The following is a 10,457-nucleotide window of genomic DNA, read 5'->3' as shown; positions in this document are numbered from 1 at the left end:
TACATGTGTTATCATTACAGGTGTTTACATGATTGGATGGGTCTGATCTGAGTTGTCTGTATGTCTGTTATCTTAGTAGGGGATGGACTCCGAAGCAAAGCGCTTGTGCTGCAAACACATTGTAGGAGGGTAGTACACTAAGCGGAAAGTTGTGTAAAGGGATCATACTCCCTGTATCTATAATTAATCAAGATTATTTGATTTTATATCAAATAGTAAATTATTAATTTAGGACAGGGTTTTTAATGTTTGGAAGTTGGGCCGAAGTGTACACAAGGTATTACTTCAGGAATATACAAAGATGTATTACGAGTCAAACTGCGTACGAGTTAATCATAAATGTGCACCGGAAGTTATCCCCCTTTTCGAACCAGCAAATTGTTGAAACCAGACGCTTTTTTCCCAGCCCACCCACCCCTGTAATTAATAGTTGAAAGGTCATTGCTTATCAAAATTTAAGAGTTTTCCTTTCTGTTGTGTTTTGTTTTATCTTGCAGGACACTAGAATGTGGACCCATGGGGATACCATGCACCCATCAGTGTGGGAAAGTGTGAGAAGTGCAGAGCCTTTTACCATCAAGGACTAATTACACGCTTACACCAGTTTATTAGACTTTTTAGCGCATGTAGTGTAAATTAACTACCGTGAACACTTTCATAACAGGGGAAGCCTGGTTAATTATAAATGGGGAAAATCATATTTGGGAACTTATCCTTTAACCCTTTATTGTCGCAATTCCGGGATGGGGGTACGGGGACTGGGGGATACTTTTGTGTATGTTGGGATCAAGTGGCCCCATAACCTGGTTGTCTCCCCCCCTGCCTCAAAGCAGGGGGGCGTTTTGGTATGTGATACATAAGTACATGTAGCACATAAGTTGTCTAAAGTAACATTATATGGTAACATCCGTGGTTCATGGCCTGTCATGGCTGGTTCCACCTCCACCTCGCACAAGTGGGGGGAGGCCACAGTCTGGTAAAGTAAATGGGTACACCAGGTGGCGCTGGAGACAGGGAGAAGGGCAGTCCCGCATTCACTGGTCCAGAACGTGGTGACCGTTCGGATCGGGCACTTGTGCTTACACTCGGCCCCCTATGTGCCCATTGTTATTTTGGTACATTTGTAGGTATCCCCCGTCCCCCACAAAAAATTGCGGCCTTTTTATCTCCAATTACGTTGATTGTAACAAATGTGTGTTTTTGTGCTAAAAGTATCAATAATAAAGTGATAAACTGAATACATGTGTTATCATTACAGGTGTTTACATGATTGGATGGGTCTGATCTGAGTTGTCTGTATGTCTGTTATCTTAGTAGGGGATGGACTCCGAAGCAAAGCGCTTGTGCTGCAAACACATTGTAGGAGGGTAGTACACTAAGCGGAAAGTTGTGTAAAGGGATCATACTCCCTGTATCTATAATTAATAAAGTTAAACCCCAGCAAAACCTAGTTGACATTTCTTATATTTTAATAACTTTAAGCAGGTTTTATTGATACTTGATTTGAAGGTGGTCTGTTATAATCAAATAAAAATACAAATTTAGAAATTGAATGGTAATATTATAGATTAGATAAATGGAGAAGCAATTAAAATATATATTAAATATTATATGATTTACATTTATTTACCATGATAGTTCTGATGCTGGGTTGACAGGTGGTATGTCAGAACTAAAATAAACAGAATTAACAGAAATAAGCAGAGAAAAGAGAGAATTAATCAGGTTTGCAACAACGAAAAGAATCTAAATGAATTGAGGCGAGATATTGGGTGGTGTAAATCTGAAAAGGTTAAGGTTAAGAGTCCTCTAGTATCGCCGTCAAAAGAAACCTACATGTAGGGCAAGGTACACGGTGATAAGTTAAGAGTTACCTGGACATTAAAGTTCAGCCCATCTTATATCATTTTCGGTTAAGACACACACAGAGAGGTTTAAGAAAAATGATAAAAACGGATATACATGTAGATATTTGTTATTTAACGTCCCTTTCGAGAATTTCCCCCTCATATTGAGACGCAGGCATTTACCGATAGAGTGGGTGCAAATTAAGATCTATACTTGGCACTGAGGCAATTGTGAAGATTTTTTTTGCAAGCACCTACTGCGAGAAGTAACTGCATAAAATTCAAACAGTCAATAATAATAAACGAGTTTATCAGAAATTCAATCTATAGTTAAATCAAACGCTGTCAGACTTATCTAAAAGCAATCATCAGGTAATATTTTTCACGTCGAATTGTCTTCCTATTTTTTTTTATTCTTTTTACTGTAATGAAAAGGAACACACTACAGGAATGAGCGATTGGAAGGGGATTTTCATTCTTTCATGGCATCTGAATGAATTTCCTAGCTAGAAATACTGTTCGCTACCTCCATAAATCTTTCAATATGTTTTACACTTTCCTGCCGTGGGTAGTAACTGTAACATTTTGCATTAATTCAAGTTGAACCTGAAAAAACATTTTGCAGAAACGTAGTTCTTCATTTTGCTCTTTGGTATATTTTGTAGAAGTACTTTTTTACTAATTAAGGATATCATGTTTCAATTTTCAATCATGTTCAACTCTCGCAGTTAATGGCCCTTTATAAAATGCTAAATTACTGAACATTCACTCTATTCTTGACTTTTCCCTTGTGCCTATACAGCACAGCTTTTGTAACTTGAATTTTTTATTAATTTCATTTGAAAATATCCACGGTTAAATTTGGTTCTTTGCTACATTATAATATTTATTGTAAAACATAAACTTAAAAAAATGGCAATCATTTTAGAAGGCGTGTGCCTTTTCATGAGATATCAAATACATCTAAGTGTTATTTTGTCGTACATGTGAACCTAAACTAGATAATGTAAATTTTTGTTTACATGTGAGAAGAATGTATCATTTATTTATGCGAAAAAAAAACTATATTAGCTTGACCGGTCGGCAGGGGATGCTCACTCCTCCATGGCACATGACCCCACCTCTGATGTTTCGGAGGTCCGTGTTTGCGCTGCTCCTATTTTGTATCTTTTCATGGACTTTTGATCTGGAATACTGTTCGTTATCTTCATATGTTTCACATAAAAAGAACATGGAGCATCATGTAACGTGTACTTTTTAAAAGTATATATATATATACAGTCAATTCTCGAATTATCGCCATTCGATTCATCGCCATTTTCGTAATACCGCCATGATTTCCCAAGAACGTTTTTCCTGCTTATATAAAATTCTCTTTATAACGCCAAATTCGCATACCGCCATCCGCCACCCTGTTTTCACAACAAACGTCCATTTTTAAGTGTCAATTATCTCGATATACCGCCACAGGTGCATGTGGTCAGTGAAGCGCGGCTAATTGGTTGACGGCTATCCCTGTTATAAAGCATGCAAAGGCAACCAAGGTACATGTAATTTAGTAATTAAACAAGAATTAAATAAACAATAATTTTAACATGAACTTTTATAATTCTGTTTTCTGTTTAATAAAAATCATTTAATTACAGCTTCGCCATGAAAGCGGTCGTGGTTAAAGTACGCCGATAACGACATTATTTTGATGATCTCTGCATTAAACAATGCAAAATTTGCTGAAAAAATAATTATACGGTATAAATTGTGAACGTTTCTTTAACAATGATGCCATAAACAATGAATTTATTCAAGAATTCATTTTACGTACTATCGGCAATATATCACGACGACGACCCAGCATGGTTTTTTTTCAATATTAGACGTGCAGATTTACATGTACTTGTCTTTATTCATAACTGCACATTTTTTTTTAGCGAAATTGTATATTAAAAAAAAATACCTTGTAGTATTTTCAATCAGAAATATGTTTTTATATACATGTACATTTAACAATAAGAATGAAACGCTAAATGGTATTTCTAAGAACGATAACTCTATTTCTTGTTTTCTAAAAGATGGGAAATTCGATTCATCGCCAAATTCGTTATACCGCCATGATTTCTAAATTACAAAAGGTGGCGGTTTATCGAGAATTAACTGTGTATATATATATATATATATATATATATATATATATATATATATATATATATATATATATATATATATATATCCACATGTATAAGGTTAAATGACTTCATTGGCTTTTCATTTTAAGGATAAGTAAAATTGTGCATAAAGTACTGACTTATTCAGCAATGAATGAGTTTTATAACGTAGAAAACTCATCAAGGTTTAATTAGCTCAAGCATTCTACTTATGATGGAAAAGGTCCTGATAGATATTTTTAGTTTTTTTTTTTTTTTTTTTTTTTTTTTTTTTGCAGATTACTTGCAGTTAATTCATATAAGGATGATTTATTAAGTTGTCTATGAAAAGACAAAAATTATTGTTTTTAAAATAAAAGTTTAGTTTGTTTAAGGGATGCATTGCGAAAGCTGATAAATCTTATCTACATATTGATATATAATATGGAACACACTCAGTAAAAAAAATCGTTTCCAAAACGGATATCTCATGGGATATGGAGATATCAAGTAATACTGAAACTTAAATTATACATATTTATAAAAGATGTTTTATTTTAATTTAAAAAATGAATAAACATATTTCAAGACACTTTATAAAGTTGATTTATGATTCAATTCTTTAAAACGGAACACTGAAAAAATTACTATATTTTAGTTTAACTCACTAAGAAAACTAGTTAATTTACTATCCATACAATCATTGCCTCAAAAGTAGTTTTACTGTAAATGTAGATTTACTAGATGACATTAGTAAATGAAGAATTTATAAGTAACTTTCACTGGTATCTATGCGACCCCCGCTCCACGATACATCTTCTACTCACTATCTTAGCTAGTAAACAGAATGATTACTAATCACGACAAACGCTTTACAAGACACACTTGTTGAATTAACTAGGTATTACTTTCAGTGAATACTTTTTTAACTACATCTTTGAAAGAAATGAACCTAGTAATAAGGTTGCTTATGGAAATGACTTAAACACATAAAAACTTAAGGCTCCTATAAGTTATCTTCACACTACAGAAAGGGATCATTCTTGCTTTTATCTTGTACGATCAGTTTATAAGGGGAAATTTAGACAATACTAGTAACAAAGGCCGCTTTTAGATTCAATATCTATGTCTTAGAAATAATATAAGGAGTCATCTAGAAATTCATATCATTTGGCGAAGCCAAGCATACTTAAGCCGTATTTAGGGCGTAAAAGCTGAATCGCTATATAAATATTAATACCTTATATTACATGTACATGTATTATATGAGATTTCAAGTGTTTGTTCAGAGTTTCTAATCGCCTTTTCTACATAACTATTCTATAATTAACATAACCTGTCTGGGTCAATTTATAATCTTTTTTTTTTCATTTACCTCTCAAGGATCACGAGCAACAAAATAATTATGATATTAAGTTTCTGTACCTGTATAAAATGTGTTCTTAATGTGCAAATATTTTCATATACATACGAGTAGTATTTGTAATTCAAATGGACTTTTCTGTACTTTAGTCTCTTTTGTGAATATAATTATTGCAAACAATAAATAATTGACACCATTGTGATAAGTGAAAAATCAGTGCTAAATAACCAAAGTGTGAATGTTTCTAAAGTACATATTAAATAAGCATAATTCTCTAACAATACGTTAATCATTTATTTGATCATTTATTAGCCATTATTCGTGTAATTGATGTTTGTTGTAAAAGTGATAAAGTGATAATATCACCTGTATGTTGGATATATAAATCTTTGTACTTGCCCCTCTCAGAGGATTTTAACCTTTTTGAATAAGCCTTTTTCAGTCTTAAAGTCCAGTATTTTCAGTGAGTATTTGATTTAAATAAGAATCACTTTCATAATATGTATTCAAAAACTATTGCAAATAAAATAATATAATAATTGAAGAAGTATTTAGAACAAAACTGTTATGTATTTTTTTTTAAATTGTAATGCTAGTTTGGTAATAATTACATTTCTTGATAACAACCTTTATTTTAATTCATAATTATTCCGATATCTTTATTGAGAATGTAACATGCTTTGTGCAAAGTAATTCTTAATACATTTTCCCTTGTTTAAATATTAATTTGTCACAGACCTCTGGAAGAGTGAGCACCATGGAAGAGTGAGCATAACCCCTGTCGACCAGCTCAACGTCCGTTCGGTGTTCCAAAAAGTTCAGTAACGTTGCAATTAATTTCTAATGGCTTAAAATTTGTTTCGACGCATTGATCATCTGTGATTAATTAGCGAGAAAAAATAACTTCATCCAATTGTATTCAAATTTTGCCTAATAAATAACGTTCTACTGTAACATCAGATGAGGTATCATAAATCTTTGCGCCACGAGAGTGCAAGTTTTAGTTTTAAAATCTTTGTCATGTAATCGTGCGAAAAGGTGACATGCTCCATAAAGTATTTTATATAAACAAAATAGGTGTTTATTATTAAGGATCATTGGAAAATACCAAATCCTTGCACAATTATTGGAAACTTATGTATATGTTACATCTTCAGAATTCTACCGGAGTTTAGACAAATAGCGCTCTCACAATAGAAATAGTCCACGAACCTTTCTTACGGCCCTCGTTCATTATTAAACAATCTTACGAGTTTTGGAAAGACAAATTGTAGGAATGCTTCGAGATAATTTGTTTGTCTGTTCAATTTAAGACAGCATTAATTTCGTGTTAAGATTTGATTGGATGTTTATTGGAAGCTAAGACTTACCTGCTTGGTCCTACCAAGTGTGTTTCCGAAGACTCATGCTTTTGTCCTGTTCGTTTCATCCTGTTTATTGAAAATATGCAACTTATCAATGTTCTCTGTCTTTTCCATCTGCATACTAAATGCTAGAAAAATTGAATTTTCCTTTTGATTATTTTAGGAAATATGGATTCTAGATATATGGTCCTGATTCTGAGTGTCTTCATTGCTTTCCACGACTTTTCAAATTGTGAGACTATCAGAAGTAGAAATAGAAGTAACACCAGGGTGATACCTTCCGTTCTTCTACCCCGATTCCTGTTTGTGGCCAGGTCAATGAAAAACTTAGACAATATTAAAACATGGACATTATACCGATATTTTAAATGGAGATCATTGTATGGGATATCAAAAAAGAAATAAGATTATTATAATAAAATGTGAATTTATGTTTTAAAATTGAGAGCATATTTTTTTCTTTTGTTTTTGGTTTTTTTATTTGTACAGCTGCAGTTACACTCATGTCATGTTCATTAAAAAGATAAAATATTATAATCTACATGTAAAATTTAAAAAAACTCTAGAAGAAATTTTGTCATCTTACATGTAAGTATATGGAATTTTTCTGGATACATGATTTAAAATAGCGATTTGAAGGTGTTCCATTTGATATTAATAGAAACGCAATTGCAAAGTTAAGTAGTCATTTTTTAAATAGGTAAATAAATGATAAAGTACATATAACTAAAAGAGTCAATGCATATAGCATATTTTTGACAATACAAAGCAAAAATAAATTCATTATATGAAAGAAACAGATACACAGTAAGAAATTAAATAGTTTCCAATACGGAAATTAGTAAACAACACTTGAGTGTGATCAGTACCAATTTAAAAGAAAAATTGTTTTCTAATATTTTTTTATACCAATACATTGAAACCGTTGTACAGCTGTCTTAAAAAATTGTACTTATTATTATTTTTTTTATTTCTGTTAACATTGACCAGGAACATAGGAAAATTGTTTGTATAGGATGTCTCTGGAGGGCGGGGTGGGAAATGTTAATTCAAATACATTGATAAGTAAAATAATTGTTCTTGTTCAAATACAAGTATAATTGCACCATACTGCACTCTGCTGCAATGCAATGCAATGTTAAAATTGTAATGTCTGTCAAAGATAGAGGACATAATGTTTAATTCAAATAATCTAAGTCATTGTTTTCTTCTTATTTGAATTAAAAATATGATTTCATATCCACACTCAGTTTATTGATGATTGTATATTGTTTAACGTCCCTCTCGATATTTTCACTCATATAGAGATGCCACCCCTTGCCGGTGGAGAGCTTAAAGTTTTGTCCAATACAAGACACACAGGGCTTTTGAGTAGGGAGGGATCTTTTCCGTGCCAGCACCTACTGCGACAAGGGACCTCGGTTTACATGGACTCATCCGAAGGACCGGTCTCCACGTCCCACTATGGGGTTCGAACCCGCGACGTAAGGATTAACTTTTTGCTTCGCGACTCAAGAGCAGACGCTGAACCAAGCAGGCGAACCCCACACTTAATTTTATTTCATGGATTTGGAGGGGAAAAGCATAAATCAGAAACAGACCGGATAGAAAGTTTTTAATCCAGATTTTTTTTTAATTATTTGTTTTCTTTGTTATGCATAAAAAAATTTACAATCAGTAAAACTGCCGAGGGACTTTTCGACAAAGTTATGTATTGCTGATTTTTCTTTAATCGAATGACTCGTTTGAGTATGCGCAAAACATGCAGAAGAAATGAACACTCCTCTATCTTTAAGTGTTGAGTACATTGCTTTGTTAAGAGAATTCATACTATTTACTCAAATAAGATTCAACTGCACTTTAGTGCACTGCACTGCACTGCAATGCAATGTCTATAAAAAAATTGGGTCCATTTCTTGTTTACATGTTTTTCTATAAGAAACGGTTGAAACAAATTTTCGGTCATTAATTCATGAACACACAAGAACAGAAAATTATACCGGTATATTTTATTGCGAAACATTAATCTTTTTCTTTTCTCTAAATGATGAATATAGTAAGTGAATTGTCCAAATCATAATTAATGTCCTTTCATCAAAGGAATGCTTTCTTCACATATTTTCGAATTATAAACTACATATTACATATAGTAGACTTCTCGTTCAATTTATCAGCGACTAAACCAACGGCGCAGCCTGTTAAGCAATCCACGTTTCTCTTTTTTCTCTTTCTTCTGTAAAAATAAATATATAGAGTCTGTCAAACGTTTTAAGGAATCGGTTTTATGAAAAATAAATCATTGTTTAGATACCTGAATTAAACATATTAAGGAAATACACTGAAATAAAATGAAGATGGATGGTTACCTGTTGTTTGTTTACTTCGACGCATGCGCAACAAAAGAAACTTCGCCAGTCTTTCCGTTTTGGCACTTGATCGTCCTCCTCCTGAAAATAACAAAAGTTATTCACATTACTTCAGATATTAGTTGTTTTTTTTAGCACTCCGATATCTTTGAAAGAGCAGTATTTTTTTTAGTGCATCGAGTTTTATATGAAAAAAAGTTTATTAAGTACGTACCAATTCGTAGCTTACATCTGTTTCAGACAAAGTTTTTAAGCTACAAAAAAGAGAAAGGAGGAATCAAACAAAGGACTCGATTTTCGCATCGCTTTTCTTTTTAATGGATGAAAATATGAATTACCAATGCAGGTACAAAATCTGTACAAACCTTGCTGCACCTGTGAACAAATCTCCAACGACCTCCGAGGCTGTACATAATCTAAACAAGAAAGTAAAAGATTTAAATATCTTTTTTTAATAATAGAAAATCGTGAAGTAGATAAGTTGCGCATTTAAAAAGGAATTGCAAAACTAATATGAGCATAACATAATGGAGGCTAGAGGGTCAACAATTAAACCATCAGATATACTAGAAACTTCATTTTTCAGATATAATATATCAAGCTGTCAACTCTATCATTTGCACAAAAAAAATTTATACAGTATCTCTTAGTTTTAAAATTTGATCATTTTTGAATATCTTCATACGGAGCTCTCCTTCTAAAGGAGATAAATATAGTCTAAAAATGGCCACAGCCTCCATCCCTCTTAATTAAAACCTTTTGCATTGCCAACTTCTCAGCGTTTGTCTTTTCTATGACTGCTTTCAGTCTGGTTGTATATTCCTCAGATCTTACTAAGGTAGGTATATCCACCTCTATTTTAACTGATCTGTAAACAGGAAATTATTCAGTGAATAATTAGTCAAAATTTATAAATGACAACAATCTTTAGAAACAAAATATATTTTTTTCATTTAATTCACTTGCATTTTCTTTGTAAAATTATTATTTATTTATTCAATCTGATTCAAATCAGATCCTTTGATCCGCTCACACTTGTGAAGCGATCTCGTGTGAGCGGATCAAAGGATCTGATTTTAATCAGATTGGGTTTTTTATGTGAACCCTAACATTATCACAGTGAACACTGATTTGATCCATATAATTAGGAAAACAACCTTAATTTGAAATAAGTAATGAAAATAAAATCCAATCCACATCGATTAATGGACAAAATCTTGATACATTTTAGTACATACCCAGCAATATCGCAGTTAGGCGTGGCCTTGATTAGTAGGTCATTCACGGTTTCCTGTGCTGCTTCGTACATTAACTGTCAATGAAAAAAAGAAATCATTATGGTTATACGTAATCTACTGTCGATAATGAAAAATCTT

The sequence above is a fragment of the Saccostrea cucullata genome, unplaced genomic scaffold (genome assembly GCF_032062105.1).
Source record: "Saccostrea cucullata isolate Sc308-1 unplaced genomic scaffold, CSIRO_AGI_Scuc_v1 ctg891, whole genome shotgun sequence".
In the NCBI taxonomy this organism is placed as follows: Eukaryota; Metazoa; Mollusca; class Bivalvia; order Ostreida; family Ostreidae; genus Saccostrea; species Saccostrea cuccullata.
The sequence above is the reverse complement of the archived record's forward strand: the minus strand, read 5'-3'. Positions refer to the sequence as shown.